The following is a 21,923-nucleotide window of genomic DNA, read 5'->3' on the forward strand; positions in this document are numbered from 1 at the left end:
ATCCTACTTCAAAGCACCCTGACCAAATCTCAAAAATCACGCATCTACCTGAAAAAAATCTATTAAAAAATAGCAAGAGACAAATAAATGATGCAAGAATCCAAATCCAAATCACAACATATAAGCAAGATCCCATTTCAAAAACTCTAGACAAGATCTCAACATCCCCACCATGCCCACCTGAAAACATCTATTAAAAAAAAACATAATGTTTATGAAAAAGCACAGAGAGCATGGCTATGACATTGATTGTTGAAATTGGACATTGCTATGACATGCATGACCCAATCCACCATATGTTGCATGAGTTTTAATGTAACGGGGCTAGGTATAGGGAATGGGGACTTCTGGCAAATAGAAATGGATCATACACAACAATATAATCAAGGGATTGGTATGCCTGAGAAATCAAGTATGTACAAGAAATGGTTGTAGGGCATTAGAAATATTTACTTGGTTTATAAAGGAGAAAGACATGACAAAACTTGGGTGGCCAGTTGCACAACCCAAGTTCATTAGACGTCCCTCTACAAGAACAATGATGCCACTGTTAGTGTCAGGGAACACCCACCTATTAGTCTGAGGTTTGATGGTAATCTTCTTAACGACAGGGAAAGTTTCAAGGCATTGAATATCAATCTCGTTTTCGAAGTGACCAATGTTACAAACAATGTCATCATTCTTAATTTTCCTCATGTGATCTACCATGATGATGTCCTTGTTGCCAGTGGTTGTCACAAAGATATCAGCAATGCTAACTACATCCTCAAGGGTGAGAAATGGAAGGCCTTCCATAAGCACTATCAGGGCACAGATAGGATCAATCTCTGTAACAATGACCGTCGCTCCAATGACTTTCAAGGCTACATCACAACCCTTGCCAACATCTCCAAACCCACAAACAACAACAACCTTACCAACAATCATGGCATCTGTGGATATCATAAGACCATCTCAGAGAGAGTGCCTACATCCATACAAGTTGTCAAACTGAAAAACAAGAAAGAGAATCAGGATCAACACAAACTGCATCTCAAATAGAAAAATTTTGAAAAAAAAAAGATCTAAGAAATCTGGCCCTGGATCTATAATTCACAATAATTTGAGACTTCAATAGAAGTCCAATCAACTTTCAAAACCTTAGCTAATATTAAACCATCATAACCAGATAATTGAATATATGTAAAGGTCCTTGATTTTAAATATGAAGATGCTTCTACACCCACCATGAACTCACATTGATTCAGCACCCTAAAAATTGATTTTTTTAACGTAGTGGAAACTAGTGAATCCTAAAATGTAATGCAATGCAAGCTAACTATACGAAAAGAATCATGATGTGATCTCAATGACATCGAAGAATAAAGGCAACTAACAAGAGCAGTGCAACTCATAACATCATGAATGAGACCAAAATGCCCCCAAGGCCATATCAGATCCAACTTCAGGACGCTGGTATCACATGATTAAGATTAGCATTAAGATTAATATACTTCTTAATTCTCTAAACATATATAAGATAATACTATCGAAACTGATAAATAGCAGTCTGAAATTTACCATATTATACTATAAATTATGTATAATAGTTTGATGATGAGATCCTAACTGCTTTAAAACAACCACAAAACTCATTACTAGAACCAAAAACACAATAGCTAATCAATATTCCACATATCAAACACCTTGACAAGATCTAAACAACAATAAACCCACCATAAAAGTGTGAGTTCAAAAGAAATTTGAACAAATTTCAAATCCAAACCATAACACCTAGACAGGGTCCTACTTCAAAGCACCCTGACCAGATCTCAAAAATCACGCATCTACCTAAAAACACTATTAAAAAATAGCAAGTGAGGACAAAGAAATGAGGCAAGAATCCAAATCCAAGTCACAACATATAAGCAAGATTCCATTTCAAAAACTCTAGATGAGATCTCAACATCCCCACCACACCCACTTGAAAACATCTATTAAAAAACAACAGAATGTTTATGAAAAGGCACAGAGAGCATGGCTATGACATTAATTGGTGAAATTGGACATTGTTATGACATGCATGGCCCACTCCACCATATGTTGCATGAGTTTTAATGTAATAAGGCTAGGTACATGGAATGGGGATTTCTCGTAAATAGCAATGCATCATACACAACAAAATAATCAAGGGATTGGTATGCCTGAGAAATTTAGTATGTACAAGCAATGGTTGCAGAGCATTAGAAATATTTACCTGGTTTGTAAAGGAGAAAGACATGACAAAACTTGGGTGTCCAGTTGCACAACCCAAGTTCATTAGACATCCCTCTGCAAGAACAATGATGCCACTGTTGATGTCAAGGAACACCTGCCTATCAGTCTGAGGTTTGTTATTAGGAATAAATAATAATTTTAGGGAAAAAATAATGTTAGCTCAAGAATAAAGAAATTTCTAAAATTTAAATAGAACTCACATTTGTTTAGGGGTTGAACAAATAAAGGGAGGTTGCATCAATAGAGTGGTGACCGACCACCTGAGTGAGTTAAGCATGAAGATGTGTGCAATTGGGCATGGTTTGATGGGAGCCACATGTAACATATCCCCATAAAAAGAACTTTATTTTGACAATAATTTACTGATATTATAAGTATTACGATAACTCATAGCGATGTCACTTACCATTTCACATAAATATACATATATCACTTACCATTTAACATAAATATACAAATATCACATAATATTTTGTTTTAAAGTCATGGTTCGAAATATTATTTGCATCACGATGAAGTTCATAATATTGTTGGCTTATGATCTAACCCTCACCCAGCCAACCTTGGGTTTCTGTAACCCAGGCTCCGCGAACGTTCTAGGCTCCCTTGAGTGCTGGTCACCTGGCTTGCTCTCCTATGAAGGATCAACAACAAACTTATGCCATCCGATCACCTTGGGATTACCCTTCAATCGACGACTGCAGTGTTTTGGGTCTCCATCATCGGCTGAGGAGGTTTGTAGGTCGGTAGAGAGTAATTACCCTCGGTGGTTGTGTGAACCAAACCCTCATTCTACCAATTCACATATTGCTCCACCCCGCTCTGCAACTCTGAGGAGGTTTGTGGGTTGGTAGAGAGTAATTACACTCGGCGCCTGTGCCAACCAAACCCTCATTCTATGAATTCGCATCTTGCTCCACCCCGCTCTGCAACTCTGGCTAGTTTGTGGTTTTGTTTGCTGGTTTGCTGGGTAGAGTGTATCACTATGGTGTTTTGGGTCTCCATCATTGGCTGAGGAGGTTTGTAGGTTGGTAGAGATTAATTACCCTCAACGACTGTGCGAACCAAGCCCTCATTCTACCAATTCACATCTTGCTCCACCCCGCTCTGCAACTCTGAGGAGGTTTGTGGGTCGGTAGAGAGTAATTACCCTCAGCAGCTGTGTGAACCAAAACTTCATTCTACAAATTGGCATCTTGCTCCAACCCACTCTGCAACTCTGGTTAGTTTGTGGTTTTATCTACTGGTTTAATAGGTAGAGTGTATCACTGTTACCTTCTGACATCCACAACATGCTAGGCAATGCCCAGATTCACACTCTCCCTCCAGAAATGCCTCGGTACAACCTTGTTCTCAGAATTTTTAGTTAGCATTACATCATTTAGGCTTAGTTTAATTACTCCACATATTTTATTAACTTATTTTGTGTACATATGCAAGGTAATTCCATTGTGGAGGTCTCTATCAACGGAAAACCATCAGAGTCAGGGTACCCATTTTCCCCTTTCAACAATCAGTCAACGACGTGGCTTGTAATGTTTCTCTTCCTATTTCAAGGTAACTGTCATGATTTTTTTTTTCTTTCTTGCATCACTACTAATTCCCTATTTTTGTTTATTACCCATTTCTCTCTCGTGTTGCAGGGAACCCATTGTGCATTTCAACCCTTCATGGGAGCCATTTCGCCGAGGTTCCTTCGAATGCGTTGGCTCTAGTTTCCAAGTTTTAGTTCTATTAAAAAATTAAACTCCACAAGGGTAATGTTAAACCTTTATTAGCACGAGGAAGAGGTATTGATGCAAGTTGAGGGTTTCTCCTCCAAGTTGAATCCCTGGAAGTTTTGTATAGTTTATGAGCAAAAAAAAAACTTACTTATCTCGCTACAGGAGGGTATGTGTTAAGTTATGGTTTGAAGCTATTTGTTTTTCCAGCATTGTGTTTACTGATGCTGAGTGTGGTTTTAACCCTCCTCCTTGATTTTACTATTAAAGGCTTGAGATTTGAGCATTTCAGTTGTCGACTGTGATAATGGCTTAACTTATTTTCTTTATACTAGAATTTTCAACCTATGGGGTGTATCTTGTACAATGACGGATCCAAACAACGATTTAATGAAGTACATGATTTGTGTTGATTTCTGTAGGTTTTGATGATGATACTCTAAACTAATGAAATGAAGGTTCCTTTCTTCTATGTCAATGGTTATGTTTCTAGCGTTTTATTTTAGTTCTCTTGATTGTTCTTTTTATTAAATAAACTACCCATGAAATTCCTGGGTTATCTATGGATAGACTCTGTCTTTACAGGATGAACTCGAGACTATTCGTCAGGTATTTAAACTTCAGGTAAATTAACGTAACTCTTAAGTATGATGGACAAAATAATTTAACATGTACAAGGGTAGTGGTTCAGGGCTTCTTTAGCGAGTTGAGCTAAAAAAATTAGCTGACTTCAGCTTGTCATTTCCATTTTTTCTTAATCCCATCAAGAAAAGTTAATTTCTGTGCAAGGTTACAAGACTTGTGGGTGTGGCAGCCCCGTCCTGAATTTAGGAATCAAGGTAATTTTAGGATATATATATATATATATTGGAAATTTGGTAAAAAATTCAGGAAATTGAGAATTGTACATTTTTTCTAGATATGATTAAATGATGTCACATTCTAAAAGAAAGAAAATTTTAGTTATTGGAAGTTAGAAACTATTCAACTAATATATATTTTCTGAAGTATTCTTCATGTTAACAACATCAAAATGACTTTCTTTTTCTCTACATATATTTTTCTTTTGATCATCTCTATTAGCAGCATTTAATTATTTTCTTGTGGTTTCATTACCAAGAGGCTTTATTAATTTCCTGTTTGAGAAGGTATGTATTAAAAATATTTTACAAGTACCATTTCTGGTGTATTCTATTTTCTTTTTTTCTTTTCCTTATAACATGGCATCCATCTCTGACAACGACAGAACATATGTATGTATCAAAAATAATTTCCAAGTATTTTTCTTTTGATCATCTCTATTAGCAACAATTAATTATTTTGTTGCAATTTCATTACCAAGAGGCTTTATTGTTTTCCTGTTTGAGAAGGTATGTATAAAAAATAATTTACAAGTACCATTTCCGATGTATTCAATTCTCTTTTTTACTTTTTCTTAGAACATGGCATCCATCTCTGAAAATGGCAGAACATCTCTATGTATCAAAAATAATTTCCAAGTACCATTTTTGATGTATTCTCTTTGTTTTTTTTTTTGCTTGGAGCATGGCATCCAACTCTGACAACAAGTAGAAACTGTGTTTTTTGGTTAGAAGTGACTCTCTCAAATATATTACCTTAAGTCAAATATGTGTTCTTAACATGCATATAAGCTTTGGCAATGTGATTATGTGTTTGTTTTTATGCCTATAAATTTGTTGAGGGCATTCATTAGTTGGCCCAGGGAACTAACTCAGCTTCCCTGTATCACTATACAAATTCGAATTTGTTAATTAAATATGAAATTCCTATGCCAATTTCATAGCTAGTTCGTCTTTCTAAATGGGTCTAAATTCTATTCAATTTGTTATGTAGGAAATGTATGATTATAGAGACTTTTCAAGTATATACTTTCCAATTTGTATTCCTGTTTATGTGCTCTTGTTACTATTCAATGCTACAACAGTAATTATCGACACAATAAAAGGGTTGCAATATTGTTTCCTTGCGAATGCATAGATTATAATGCTACTTATATTGATGTAGTGAAGAGCCTTCTATATGGAATGGGTAGAATTGGAAAGAAAGATACGGTATGTGTGCCTGTTTAATTATTTTTACATTTAGATCATAAACATTCAAGAGCCTTCTATATGGAATGGGTAGAATTGGAAAGAAATATATGGTATGTGTGCCTGTTTAATTATTTTTACATTTAGATGTTAAATATTCAAGTTTAGTACAACTTATTACATTTAGATCTTAAATATTCAAGTTTAGTACAACTTGTTTTAGAAATGAAGCCAATGAATTTTCGTCATAAATTTTTCATAATTTCAGTCATAATCTTTTTATAATTTTAATGTTTGTAGTGGAGCTACCATGTCAAAATAACACGTTTTTAGAAAAGCTCTATAGGAGAAGATTAATTTTGCAAACCATATTGCAAATGATGTAAAAAGTAGTATAAATTAACACATTTTTATTTTGACAAGTTTTTAGAAAAGCTTTATAGGAGAAGATTAATTTTGCAAACCATATTGCAAACCATGTAAAAGTAGTATAAATTAACACGTTTTTAGAAAAGCTCTATAGGAGAAGCTTAATTTTGCAAACCATGTAAAAGTAGTTTAAATCAACCATTCTGTCAATACTTATGTTGTGAATAGTTATGGTGTGTTATGCTCTATAGAAAAATTTAAATTCTCTGCATATGCATCTTCAGAGTTGTGAAATTGTATTTACACCAAAAAGGAAAAAGTAATGTAATTGTCATTTCAAAATTGTAGCACTGTCATATACCAGCATGGCATTTATTAATCAACCATTTTGTGAATAGTTATGGTGTGTTATGCTTTATAGAAAAATTTGAACTCCCTGCATGAACATCTTTAAAGTTCTAAAATTGTATTTACCAAAAAAAGAAAAAAAATAATGTAATTGTCATTTCAAAACTGTAGGACTGTAATATACCAGCATGGCATGTGGTCATATACTCCCATTACATGTTTCATATTTCATTGATGTCACCCATGGCTTTGTAAGTTCGCTATATCTAGAAACCCCCTTCGTGTCTGTTGACATAATTTGCGGGTTTGTAAGTTGGCTATATCTAGAAACTAGAAACCCCCTTCCTGTCTATTGACATAATATGCGGGTTGGCCATATCCAGAAACCCCCTTCTTGTCTGTTGAAATAATCTTTGGGTTTGTAAGTTGGATATATCTAGAAAGCCCCTTCCTCTCTGTTGATATAATCTACGAGTTGGCCATATCTAGAAAGTCATTTCCTCTCTATCGACATAATATGGGGTTTACAACACGGGTGGGACTACTTGCAAATCCAAAACAAGAATTTTGTTGATTTCAGGGGTTTAGAGCATTTCCAGAAGCATTTTGTTGATCTTGAGACTATTAAATCGATTTCAAACACCAAAACTTAGAGACATTTAGTTGATTTTGGGGTTTAGAGCATTTTGTGGATTTTGCCTGGCTGAGTAATTTTTCAGAGGCGGTTGTCGAAATTTTCACCACTAAGTTGCAGTCATCTACTCCACATATATGTGAAATGTGCAGAAGACCTAGACCTAGCAGGGAACTGACCATAAAATCATCACATAATATCCATACCGTTTGATCCCCAATACTCTTCTTAGACTCAACTGAATCCATTAAACTGCCCTGCAAGACATTTAACAGTCATGAATTTCTACTAATATTATGTCATTTTTCACCTTTTATGGTTGGGATTTAACCTTATCCACTCTCTTTTTTCTTATTGTTGGGGATTTAACCTTAACCACTTTTTTTAATGGTTGGGATTTAACTTTAGCCAAATATTCTATTTGGTTTTTTTTTGTTCTTTTTAAATTAAATAATATTAGTTTCTTATGCTCTTCCTCAGAGCACTTCCTTGGAGCATGTGTGCTTCTTCATGTGTTTATTTTTAAGCGCGCACGCACACACACACACACACATATATGATTAAATTATAAAAAAAATGGAGATTAAATTATATATAAAAAATGTTAAATTAACCAAATACCTTTTTATGGTTGGGATTTAACTTTAACCAAATATTTTCTCTTTTCATTTTTCTTTAATTTTTCATTTTTCCCATTTTTAATTTCTAATTTTTCACTTTTTAATTTTTCACCTTTTTATGGTGGTTTGTGTTGAAAATATTCTTCCAATTTCCTTCCATAATAAGAAGATATGGAATGATCCGAGAATTGCTGCACACGTAGATCTCCTTCCTTGCTTACTGCCATTCCCCCAGAGAAAGAGGGAGGTCAATTAGATATCCTTCCTTGCTTACTGCCATTCCACCAGAGAAAGAGGGAGGTCACGCATTTAACTTCAACCAAATATTTTTTTTCTTTCTTTCTTATTTTTAATTAAATTAGTCTCTTATTCTCTTCCTAAAAAAACATGTGCATCTCTTTTTCTCTTCCTGAAAAAACATGTGTGCTTCCTCTCACAACATTGTATGTTTTTTATTTTTCAATTAAATTAGTCTCTTATCCTCTACATGAAAATTAGTCTGTTTTTCTATTCTTTCTTTACTAGTCCCACTTTTTATTCCTTAACCACATTTTTTTTTTACTAGCCCCCTTTTCATGATTGTTGGTAAGGTAAGGTTGCTGTTGTTTGTGGGTTTGGAGATATTGGAAAGGGTTGTGCTACACCCTTGAAAGTCACTGGAGCTAGGGTCATTGTTACAAATTGATCCTATATGTGCCTTGCAAGCGCTTCTAGAAGGCCATTCTATTCTCACCCTTGAGGATGTAGTTAGCACTTCTGATATCTTTGTGACAACTAGTGGCAACAAGGGAATCATCATGGTAGATCACATGAGGAAAATGAGCAATGCCATTGTTTGTAACATCGGTCACTTTGACAATGAGATTGATATGCAAGGCCTTGAAATTTTCCCAGGTGTTAAGAAGACTACCATCAAGCCTTAGACTTATAGGTGGGTGTTAATTACCATCAAGCCTCAGACTGATAGGTGGGTATTCCCTGACACCAACAGTGGCATCATTGTTCTTGCAGAGGGACGTCTGATGAACTTGGGTTGTGCAACTGGCCACCCAAGTTTTTTCATGTCTTTCTCCTTTACAAACTAGGGAAATATTTCTAATGCCCTACAACCATTGCTTGTACATACTAGATTTCTCAAACATACCAATCCCTTGATTATATTGTTATGTATGATCCATTGCTACATAGGTGGATGTTCCATTGATGGTGCATAATCTCTACTTTTTACTGCAGGTCATTGCTCAGTTAGAGCTCTAGAATGAGAAGAATTCAGGGAAGTATGAGAATAAGGTCTATGCGCTGCCTAAGCATCTAGATGAGAAGGTGGCTGCTCTGCACTTGCCCAAGTTGGGTGCCAATCTAACAAAGCTTTCTCCTGACCAGGCTGAGTATATCAATGTGCCTGTTGAGGGACCTTACAAGCCTTCTCACTACCGACACTAAAAATATCTGACATTTGGGATGGCTTGTTGGATGAGTAGCATATGTCCTCTTTTTTTTGCAAATAAAAGAAACTCTAGCATTTATTTTTGGCATCTCTGTTGTTTTAAGGGACCTTACAAGCCTCCTGACTACATACTGAAGAGATGACATTTTGGGTGAGACCTGGTCGGTGAGTATCAAGTAGCAATGCTCCTTGACATATAAAGATTTGGCCCATCTTTGTCGACATTTCCATTATTCGAGTAGAATTATAATAAAATTTTTTCATAACTCTTCATTTAATTCTTTAAAGTGTGCTAGCTCAATGGAAGAGTGCCTGCCTTACAAGCAGGAGGTTGTTGGTTCGATTCCACTATGCGCTAACATGAATTAATCAACTATTTTTGTAGTTTATTTTTAATTAAATGTTTTTTATATTGATTTATTTCAATGGTGAGATATTTCTGGATTCATTGTTTTATATTGTCTCTAGAGAGACAAAATGGATCTTTAAATGAAAATTTTAGTGTCTTTAGAGAGACAATATCTAGTATTAAAGACATATTGTCTCTAATCCGAGTGTTGTCTCTAGAGAGACAAAAATGAAATTGTCTCAAGAGAGACAAAAATGAAATTGTCTCCTAAGAGACAATAATGTTTGTGTTATATATTATCTTTATAGAGAATTTTTTAAGACAATAATCTTTAAGACAATAATTTTTGAGAGACATGCTTAAAGACAATATTTAAGACAATACACAAGTTTTTTTTTGTCTCAAATTAAGACAATTTAACCAAAAATTGTCTCAAATATTGTCTTAAAACCCCCTTTATTTAGTAGTGCATGGCTATGATTTTAGCGTTATAGCTCTCATTTTAGGGTTATATGTGGTGAGTTATGGCTCTGATTTTAAGGTTGAACAAGTAATTTATTAAATATTGATTAATTTGACTTGAGAGTAATGTGTTCAAGTAGGAAAAAAGCTAACCTTGCCTAATTTTTAAAATTTGACTCAATTCTGGGAATTTCAAGTCTTTAGCGTTAGGGTTTTATATGGGGTTGGGGTTTTTGAAGCACCAATTGGGAAGGTCTCTGTGTGATTCTTATTTTATTCTATCGCCTCATAATTTTTGTGGATTTTAACACTTTCTATCATACTATACTACTAGGAATTCACATTACATATTTTACAAGGAGATTTAAACCTTTGCGCACTATATACAGATTTAAACCTTTGTAATACATTAAAACAATCAAATGTTATAAGAATTTGGTCATTGCTTGGGGAACTTTAAAATTTAAAGACGTGATATGAACTCCATTTCACATTATTAAAAAACTTTTCATATTGGCAATACAATAGTCCATCTCCCATGGTTCAAAAACTTTAAAACTTGCAATATAGTTGCTCATGTCCTCCATCCAAACTTGTTTACATTACAGAGAGCCTAGATGATTATATTACACTTTTGACCTTTGTCCAAACTTTGCATCGCAAAGAGCCTGGGTGATGGTATTACAACTTCATTTGCACTCACACCATGGGTATCTTATTTAGAAGTTGTTGGTCGGTCATTTATGGGTATAAACTATAATAATTTTCTTTTATTCATTATATTTTTTAAGTATTCATATTTATAAAATATTTCAAAATATACAATAGAAATAGGAATTTCAAATAGGGAGTCATAACATTAAAGACAAGATAAAAACCCTGCCTTTCCAATACTTATATGCATCTTAAAATCTATGCTACCATCTTTACAAAAGCCATTAAAAAGGGTATTGTGTGTGACAGTATCCACAGGTTTTCCCATATTCTATGGTGTTCTTATGAACCATAAGTTACCATCATGACGAAGTTGTTAACTTTAGATAATTGTAATGTAGATGCAACGTTGGGTCCCTATAATACTAGTGATTACCCCATTACTATTGCAGTTATACCCCTTATTAATATTTTTGTGCCCCTATTGCCCCCATATTGTTATTATTGTGCCCCATAGAATTCCTCTATTGTTATTTTTGTGGCTTTATATTATTATTGTTAGGTCGGCTGGATTATATTGTGACTCCTTAGACTCCTATATATAGAAAGGAGGTTTTGTCATTTGAATCATCCAAGAATTGTTCATTTATGTAATGTAAAGGAGGTTGCCCCCTCGAAGAGGCTGAATTCTAAGGCGTTGATCTATATTTTCTATCTTTTCTTGAGCTGGTTTCATAACATTTGGTATCAGAGCTTTGGATTCTAGGGTTTCGCTGCTCCAAACAAGTCATCGTGGCATTTTCGCTATAACTTTTTTTCTGCGACGTTTCAGAAGTTGCAAAAAAACCCATTTGATAAGAAATTTCTCTAAACCTTAGGTCCGAATTTCAGAGCTTTTCACAATATATTTGCGGAGATATGATTTGAGGAAGTTGGTCTTTTTGCAGACTCCTAAATTACATTCCAAACAGGTGACCTGGGGAAAATAGTCATAACTTTCTCTTTGGGCATCAGATTGAAATTTCGTAAGAAGTTACAGAAAGAGGACGAACTGTAGTTTCTTGAATGCATTTTTCAGATCCAAAGGTCGAAACAGTAACTCCTGGCACGTCGCACAAGTTTGCTCTACTGAACTAGTCTATAATCAAGTCACTATGGGAGACTTCGCATAACTCTTCCTTGGAGAATCCAATTTGGGTAAGAATTGTGGCATTGGAAAGAGGACACAGAGAGCTAATACAGATCACAAATTCAAAACTAGATGATTGAAAAGTATAGAGATACATCAGAGGCAATATCGAGCTCCTACAAAGTGAAAAAAGTTGTGTAGATTTTTTTTAATTTTTGCTTAAGCTTGGTTTGAAAATTTATTATGAAGGAATTTGATCTAGATTTAAACAGGAACACAATAAAATATAGAGACAACCATAAAGATAGATATGCAGTGGAAATAATACTTCATTTCATTACTGTAAAATACTGGAATATGCCTACAAATAGAGATAGAAATAACCCAGCTAGGGCGATGGTAGCTTATCTCTGAGAAGAGATGTGTCGGCTACATGCCTCTGAACTGTCCTACAATGAGGCTCGAAGGCCTATTTATTGTTGAGAAACAATGGAAAACCCTTCATTCCAAAACCTAACCCTAGAAGATGAAACGCCAAATTGTGGGCCCCGTTTTTGGGTAAGTTGGTACATCAACTTCTCGGGGTCACGAATTGGTCGTATTATCTCCGTTTGACATGCATGATAGACCGTTGGAAAGATCTCTCCAAGGGCTACAACAAAAAAGATGATTTCTATCAGAAAAATCGCTGACGGTGGATTTCCCAAAAAACGTCGTTTAGGGCCTCAAAACGGCTCCAGAAGTTTAGGACCCGAAAAACTGCTAAAAATAGTAAACTGTGCTACAATTAAGGAAACTGAAAACGCTGAGAGAAACAATGGTAGGGGTCCAGGTGGACTTGGTAGGTGGCCACCAATATCCACCTGGATCATTCCTCCCCCCTTAGGAAGCAATGGTCCCCATTGCGTTGAGTTCCTCCATGAGATGGGGAAACTTTTGCTGAACTTGGTCCCTGGTGAAGGAGTTGGCCTACTTTGACAACTCGATACAATTGGATATTCTGTTGGCGATTGTTCTTGATCTGTGTGTCCACGATCCGATCAGTTGTAGCTTGTTCTGGATTTAATTCTGTGGGTGTGAGTTGTTCTGCAATGTTGGATGTGTCTAGCAATGGTGGAAAGTATGGCCAAAGGCTGTCCACATTGAACACTGGGTGCAGGCCAAGGAATGGGGGAATGCTGAGCTCAAATGCATTGTCTCCCACAGCCTTAGTAATGGTGTAAGGACCATTTCGGAGTGGTCTAATTTTCCGATAGGCTCCAGTAAGGCGTTCCTTTTGCAAATGCAACCAAACTTTGTCGCCCACCTGAAACTTGTGTGGCACACGATGTTGATCATGTCGCTGCTTGTACTTGGCATTTGATTTCTCTAGAATGTCATGGACTTGCTCGCGAATATGTTGGATGTGTTCAATGAAGCTAGTTTCCTTGTCTGTTTCGGACTGGACATGAGCTGAATCTGTGTGAGTAGCTGCAAGTGGCATGGCCACATCAATGGGGCATAGTGGCTGGAATCCCAAGCCCACCTGAAAAGGGCTGTGGCCAGTCGGGCTATGAAGAACTTGGTTGTAGCTGTGCTGAACATAAGTGAGGCTCTCGTCCCATGTGCGTGGATTCTTTGAGTTGTACATGCGCAGAATGTGTACAATCATCCTATTGACAACCTCTGTCTGGCCATCATTTTGAGGATGGAAGGCTGTGGACTTAGTGAGTTTGGTGTCTAGCATTGACCAGAGACTGGACCAAAATGTACTGAGGAACCGACTGTCCCGATCTGAGATTATAGACTGTGGGATGCCAAAGTGCACCCATACTTGTTCAAAGAAGAGTTTAGCAGTGGCTTCTGCTGTGATATTCTTCTTGTAGGCTGCCATAATGGCCATCTTCGAGAACCTGTCGACGACCACAAAAACATAGTCATTTCCATGCTTAGTGGAAGGAAGGCCTGACATGTAATCCATGGAGATGGATTCCCAAGGTCGACTAGGGGTAGGCAGCGGGTTATAGAGGCCTTGCTTCTTGATGGTCGGTTTGGCAATGACACAGGCAATACATGATCTGATATACTTCCCGACATCTTGTCGAAGATTCGGCCAATAGAAATACGTTTTCAGTACTGCCACCATTTTCTCGACCCCGAAATGCCCAGCAGTTCGACTATAGTGTGCTTCCTAAATCATCTTGGCATGCTCGCTTGAAGGAACAAAAAGGTGACCCAGGTGGCATAACAGGGCATCCTGGAGGTGAAAGTCTTGAACATGCCGACCCTCCAAGAGTGTCTGGTATGTGTGGCCAAATTCTGGGTCGCTTTTGTAGAGAAGTGGCCAATTAGAAGTCTCGTGCCCACAAGAGTTGAGCACAGTGGTTAACGCCATGATCGGTGGTCGACTGAGGCAATCTGCAACATTATTGGTGCTACCCTTCTTATATTTGATATTCAAATGAAACTGCTGCAGGTATGTAGACCACTTCTGATGGTGATTGTTCTGTAATTTCCCTTGGGTTTGTATGAACTACAGGGGTCGGTGGTCTGTGTGGATGACCGTTTCCTTCCCCAAAATGTAATGCTTCCATTGTCGGCATGCCTGCACAATGGAATACATCTCTTTATCATAAGTGGGATACTTCCGGACTGTGTCTGAAAGTGTTTCACTGTGATATGCCACTGGATGCCCATGTTGAGTAAGGACTAGCCCAATAGCATAGTCAGAGGCATCTGTCTCGACCTCAAATGGTTGTTGTAAATCTGGTAATGCGAGCACTGGTGCCGTGCAGAGGCGATCTTTCAACTCTATGACTTCCTTCTATTGAGATTCAGTCCAAAAGAACTTTGCTTTCTCTCCTCCCTTGGTGACTTGACTCAAGGGCCAAGTGATATGAGAGAACCCCAACGCGAATCTGCGATAGAAGTTGGCAAGACCTAGAAAGCTGCAGAGCTCTGTCAGAGTGGTTGGAGATGGCCAATCCCGAATGACTTTGATCTTGGATGGATCCACATGCACCCCCTGTTCATCAATAATGTATCCCAGATACTGAACCTGGGTCATGCCAAAAGTGCATTTCTCCAAATTGGCACATAGCTTGTGTTGCCGCAGTGTTTGGAGAACCTATCGGATGTGGTGGAGGTGCTCTTCCCAACTCTGGCTGAAGATCAGAATGTCATCCAAGTATACCTCTAAAAATGAGTTGGTGAATGGCCGCAAGATGTCATCCATTAGCCTCATGAAGGTTGCAGGAGCATTCGTCAATCCAAAAGACATAACCAACCATTCAAAGAGGTCCTCCTTGGCTTTGAAGGCAGTCTTCCACACATCAGAGGGTTTGATTGGTACCTGGTGATATCCTAACTTTAGATCGATCTTGCTAAAATATTTTGCCCCCTTTAGTTTGTCCAGGAGGTCATCAATCCTTGGGATCGGGTACCTATTACGGACAGTGATCTTGTTCAGCGCCCGATAGTCAATACAGAGTCTCCAAGTCCCATCCTTCTTCTGTACCAACACGATCGGGCTCCCACAAGGTGATGAACTCGGATGGATGTGACCTTTCTGAAGAAGCTCCTGAATCTGCCTCTTGATTTCATCGTTCTCTAGAACGGAGCGGCGATAAATTGGTCCATTGGGTAGCGGTGCACCTGGGGTCAGATTGATGGAGTGCTTGACCTGACAGTGCAGAGGGACCCTTGCAGGGGAGGTCAAGATGTCCTCGTATTCCTCCATGACCTTGTCCATCTATAGTTGTCTTGCAGAAGGGCCCTGTCTGGAGGCTGTGGCCACCGTCTTCTTCTTTCCTTGAGGGCGTATCATCAGGAAAACAAATTTCCCGGTTTTGGAAATGAGCTTACTGCATTGTTTTGCAGTAATCAAAGAGATGGCGGTAGATGGTGCTACCTCTAGTATCCTGTACAACTTGTTTCCCAATGTAATAATAACAGCACGAGGCCTTGATTCATACATAGCATGTCACTTCCACAAGTATGGTTGCCCTAATAATACATCACAAACTTCAAGGGGAGCAATGTCACACAATACCTCATCCGTGAAGGGCTTGATGTTGTATGGAAGGCGACACTGCTGGCCCAACCGATTGTCCCGATCCGAGATGATAGACTGTGGGATCCCAAAGTGCACCCATACTTGTTCAAAGAAGAGTTTAGCAGTGGCTTCTGCTGTGATATTCTTCTTGCAAGCTGCCATAATGGCCATCTTCGAGAACCTATCGACGACCACAAAAGCACAGTCATTTCCATGCTTAGTGGAAGGAAGGCCTGACATGTAATCCATGGAGATGGATTCCCAAGGTCGACTAGGGGTAGGCAGCGGGTTATAGAGGCCTTGCTTCTTGATGGTCGGTTTGGCAATGGCACAGGCAGTACATGATCTGATATACTTCCTGACATCTTGTCGAAGATTCAGCCAATAGAAATACGTTTGTAGTACTGCCACCGTTTTCTCGACCCCGAAATGCCCAGCAGTTCGACTATAGTGTGCTTCCTAAATCATCTTGGCACGCTCGCTTGAAGGAACACAAAGGTGACACAGGCAGCATAACAGGGCATCCTGGAGGTGAAAATCTGGAACATGCCGACCCTCCAAGAGTGTCTGGTATGTGTGGCCAAATTATGGGTCGCTTTTGTAGAGAAGTGGCCAATCAGAAGTCTCGTGCCCACAAGAGTTGAGCACAGTGGTTAACGCCATGATCGGTGGTCGACTGAGGTAATCTGCAACATTATTGGTGCTACCCTTCTTATATTTGATATTCAAATGAAACTGCTGCAGGTATGTAGACCACTTCTGATGGCGATCATTTTGAAATTTCCCTTGGGTCTGTATGAACTAGAGGGGTCGGTGGTCTGTGTGGATGACCGTTTCCTTGCCCAAAATGTAATGCTTCCATTGTCGGCATGCCTGCACAATGGAATACATCTCTTTATCATAAGTGGGATACTTTCGGACTGTGTCTGAAAGTGTTTCACTGTGATATGCCACTGGATGCCCATGTTGAGTAAGGACTAGCCCAATAGCATAGTCAGAGGCATCTGTCTCGACCTCAAATGGTTGTTGTAAATCTGGTAACGCGAGCACTGGTGCCATGCAGAGGCGATCTTTCAACTCTATGAATGCCTTCTATTGAGATTCAGACCAAAAGAACTTTGCTTTCATTCCTCCCTTGGTGACTTGACTTAAGGGCCAAGTGATATGAGAGAACCCTAACACGAATCTGCGATAGAAGTTGGCAAGACCTAGAAAGCTGCGGAGCTCTGTCAGAGTGGTTGGAGATGGCTAATCCCAAATGACTTGGATCTTGGTTGGATCCACATGCACCCCCTGTTCATCAATAATGTATCCCAGATACTGAACCTGGGTCATGCCAAAAGTGCATTTCTCCAAATTGGCACATAGCTTGTGTTGCTGCAGTGTTTGGAGAACCTGTCGGATGTGGTGGAGGTGCTCTTCCCAACTCTGGCTGAAGATCAGAATGTCATCCAAGTATACCACTACAAATGAGCTGGTGAATGGCCGCAAGATGTCATCCATTAGCCTCATGAAGGTTGCAGGAGGATTCGTCAATCCAAAAGGCATAACCAACCATTCGAAAAGGCCCTCCTTGCCTTTGAAGGCAGTCTTCCACACATCAGAGGGTTCGATTGGTACCTGGTGATATCCTGACTTTAGATTGATCTTGCTAAAATATTTTTCCCCCTTTAGTTGGTCCAGGAGGTCATCAATCCGTGGGATCGGGTACCTATTACGGACAGTGATCTTGTTCAGCGCCCGATAGTCAATACAGAGTCTCCAAGTCCCATCCTTCTTCTGTACCAACACGATCGGGCTCCCACAAGGCGATGAACGCGGACGGATGTGACCTTTCTGAAGCAGCTCCTGAATCTGCCTCTTGATTTCATCGTTCTTTAGAACGGAGCACCGATAAATTGGTCCATTGGGTAGCGGCGCACCTGGGGTCAGATCGATGGAGTGCTTGACCTGACAGTGCAGAGGGACCCTTGCGGAGGAGGTCAAGATGTCCTCATATTCCTCCACGACCTTGTCCATCTGAAGTTGTCTTGTAGAAGGGCCCTGTCTGGATGCTGTGGCCACCGCCTTCTTCTTTCCTTGAGGGCGTATCATCAGGAAAACAAATTTCTCGGTTTTGGAAATGAGCTTACTCCATTGTTTTGCAGTAATCAAAGAGATGGCGGTAGATGGTGCTACCTCTGGTATCCTGTACAACTTGTTTCCCAATGTAATAATAACAGCACGGGGCCTTGATTCATACACAGCATGTCGCTTCCACAAGTATGGTTGCCCTAATAATACATCACAAACTTCAAGGGGAGCAATGTCACACAATACCTCATACGTGAAGGGCTTGATGTTGTATGGAAGGCGACACTGCTGGCTCACACGAAGATCCCGTCCTTGGTGAAGCCACCCGATGGTGTACGGTTGTGGATGTGCTGTGGTTGGTAAGCCCAACCGCTTCACGACCTCTACCGAAATGAGGTTATTTTGGCTCCCGCTATCGACAATGAACTGTAGCGGGGAGCCCTTTACCCACATCTGGGAGTGGAAGAGACGCTCCTCCTCCTCTGGATCTTCGGGTTCATTTTTCTGGACCTTAGCGGTAGAAACAGTGGCGTTGGGATCTGCATCAATGATCTGCTTCCCTTTTTCATTCCCCTTGTCAGGTTCTGACTCGGAGTCGGAACATGCATCTGATTCTGAAACCTTTAGCTCAACCACCAGTGACTGCTTGGCCTGACACTCACTTGTGTTGTGAGTGGAGCTCTTATGGAACTCACACCATTTTCCCGTGTCCTTTTTCGGCTTCGCAGCACTATTCTTTGCTTGCAGCTTTGGCGGGTTGTCTTGGGCTGCCCCGCCTTGGCTTTGTCCTCTGTTCTATCGTTTAGGGGCACCTTTCCCTTACTTCTGATTCGCAGATCCAAAGTCTCGCTTCCTTTGTTTAAACTTCTGCTCGACCTTGACGGCATACCGATATGCTGTGCCAAGCGAGGAGATGTTCAGAAATTCTATTTCTTCCTGGATGTATTTATGCAGGCAGCCGTGGTATTTGAGTATCAAATGCTGCTCCGTATCCTTGATTCCCAACTTTGTGTGAAGGGTATGGAAAATATTGGTGAACTCCGGCACGTCTTGGTCCCTTCCCTGCCGCAGCGTGGTCCACTTTATGTATTCATCCTCATAGCTTCCGATAGGGTAGTACTACTCCTTGATGGCATCCCGGAATGAATTCCAGGTGGGTGCGGCTGAAAATAGTGAGCCGGTATTTTCATCCTTCTGCTCGCAGTAGGTTTCCCACTAGTCTTTGACGTGGGGGGCTGATTTGAGAAGAGCAAAAACAATCTTTTCCCGATTCGAAAATTCATGAACAGAAAACAAACCCTCTAGTAGATTTAACCATTTATCTACGGCATTCGTGTCTATCTGACCCTCGAATATGGGGATTTCAAAATTAACTTGTACCTTAAAGGGCGTGGCATTTCCAGAGTAGCTGCTGGAAGCCGATGCGTCACCTCTAGGTAGCCGTTGAAGGATCTGGGCAAAACTATCCATCATCGCGTTCCGTTGTCGCTCGAGGGCTTCTTCGAGCAAGATTTTGGTAGGATCTCCTGCCCCCTCATCTTTCTTCTCATCCGCCATGGGAGGTCGTCGGGATTTGCGAGGCTGGTCTCGTAAACGTTCGACCAGTTCAAGCCCTAACTCCTTATATCCCGACCTCGTTGGGGACATGCAAAGAAAAACAGAGAAAAAAACAGACCGCTCTGATACCACTGATCCGGATTTAAACAGGAACGCAATAAAATAAAGAGACAACCATAAAGACAGATATGCAGTGGAAATAATACTTCATTTCATTACTCTAAAATACTGGAATATGCTTACAAATAGAGATAGAAATAACCCAGCTAGGGCGATGGTAGCTTATCTCTGAGAAGAGATGTGTCGGCTACATGCCTCTGAACTGTCGTACAATGAGGCTCGAACGCCTATTTATTGTTGAGAAACAATGGAAAACCCTTCACATTCCAAAACCTAACCCTAGAAGATGAAACGCCAAATTGTGGGCCCCGTTTTTGGGTAAGTTGGTACATCAACTTCCCGGGGTCGCGAAATGGTCGTATTATCTCCGTTTGATGCGCATGATAGCCCATTGGAAAGATCTCTCCGAGGACTACAATGGAAAAGATGATTTTTAGCAAAAAAATTGCTGGCAGTGGATTTCCAAAAAAATGTATTTTAGGGCCTCAAAACGGCTCCGGAAGTTTAGGACCCGAAAAACTGCTAAAAATAGTAAATTGTGCTACAATTAAGGAAACTGAAAACGCTGAGAGAAACAATGGTGGGGGTCCAGGTGGACTTGGTAGGTGGCCACCAATATCCACCTGGATCAGAATTCAAAGGGCATAGTAGAGCATTATTATCGGTAACTGATGTGCCGAGGAAAGAAAATGCAAACACCTAGTAAGGAACCTGAAAGCTCTAGCATGACTCATGAAGAATAGGAAGAAATGCTACATGATATATCAAAATTACAAGAAGAAGTGCAAAAAATGTCACGCTCACAAAAGTTAACAGAAGCTAAGATAAATGGCATGGAAGCTAAGATGAATGGCATGGAAGCTAAGATGGACAATTTGAAGATAGATTTGAACACAAATTTGAAGACAGGCATGGCAGATTTGAAGACAAATTTGACAAATTTTCTACAAGAAATACTTACTAATGGTGAAAAGGTAGTAAAGTAAACTCATGACGAGAACAAAAGAAATGTTAATCATGATTCCTTTAGACGCTAATGTTGGATCGAAGACTCACCCTATTCCAAAAATCGATATGAGGAAGTTTGATGGCAAGGATCCCGCCACATGGATATTACAGATGGAGCAATTCTTCGATCTCTATAATGTGCAAAACACACAAGAGGTACGTATGGAAACTTTATATTTGGAACCAAATCAGTTTGTATGGTATCAATGGCTTTGCTCTCATAAACAATTTATCACTTGGGCAATTTTTACGGAAGAATTGGTAGCACATTATGAGGATACAAAAAGCAACAATTCTTTTAGCCAATTGATAAGTCTCAAACAAAAGGGTTCAATAATGGAGCACATTGAGGAGTTCCAAAAATTGAACATAAGGGTAAAAGATATTCCAGAGGAGCATAGGATTGATGTGTTCATAGGGTCTTTAAAGGATAATATCCAACATGATGTTCACCTTTGGGAACCTGATTCATTAGAGAAGGCATTCAGGTTAGCAAGAAAAATGGAAAGAAAAATTATGGCAACCAGGAAGCATACCACTCACAACTATAAAGACGGAAGTGTTGTTGCCTCTAGTCTTCCACAACCTATAAGGTTGACACCACAACAATTGGAAGAAAAAAGAGCAAAAGGGCTTTGTTACATTTGTGATAGTAAATACACTAAAGGTCATAAGTGTGATGAGAAGAAATTATTCTACATAGATTGTGAAGAGGAAGAAGAAAAGGAGCAAGAAAGGTCAAAAGAAGAGGATATACTCCAGGAACAAAGCCTAGATGAAGAACAAATAAATATGACCATATCTTGTAATGCATTGGCGGGAATTACCACTCCTCAAACCATCAAGATAGAAGGACAAATCAAGAAGAAAAGGGTAATAGTGTTGATTGATTCAGGAAGCACCCACAATTTTATTCATTGTAAGGTAGCAAAAGAATTGAATTGCTTCTTATATCCAGCACCAGAGTGTCAAGTGATGATTGCAAATGGAGGAACAATAAATTGCTCTGGAAAGTGCCATAATATCAAGCTATCCATGGGAGAATATGTATTGACTAGCTCAATGCTTTCCATTCCAATGGGAGGTGCTGAT

At 39.3% G+C, this 21,923-nt stretch overlaps 1 protein-coding gene and 1 pseudogene across 1 annotated transcript in view; both read right to left on the reverse strand.

Moving 5' to 3' along the window:
* The window catches only part of LOC149229583 (monofunctional isopimaradiene synthase, chloroplastic-like), a 92,433-nt gene that overhangs the window by 15,230 nt on the left and 55,280 nt on the right, over positions 1 to 21,923 (reverse strand). The window lies entirely within an intron of this gene.
* LOC149229584 (adenosylhomocysteinase 2-like) lies at positions 112 to 8,226 on the reverse strand (annotated as a pseudogene).

This window comes from Pinus tabuliformis, chromosome J (genome assembly GCF_031772625.1).
Source record: "Pinus tabuliformis cultivar Carrire ecotype Pingquan chromosome J, CPIR1, whole genome shotgun sequence".
Classification (NCBI taxonomy): Eukaryota; Viridiplantae; Streptophyta; class Pinopsida; order Pinales; family Pinaceae; genus Pinus; species Pinus tabuliformis.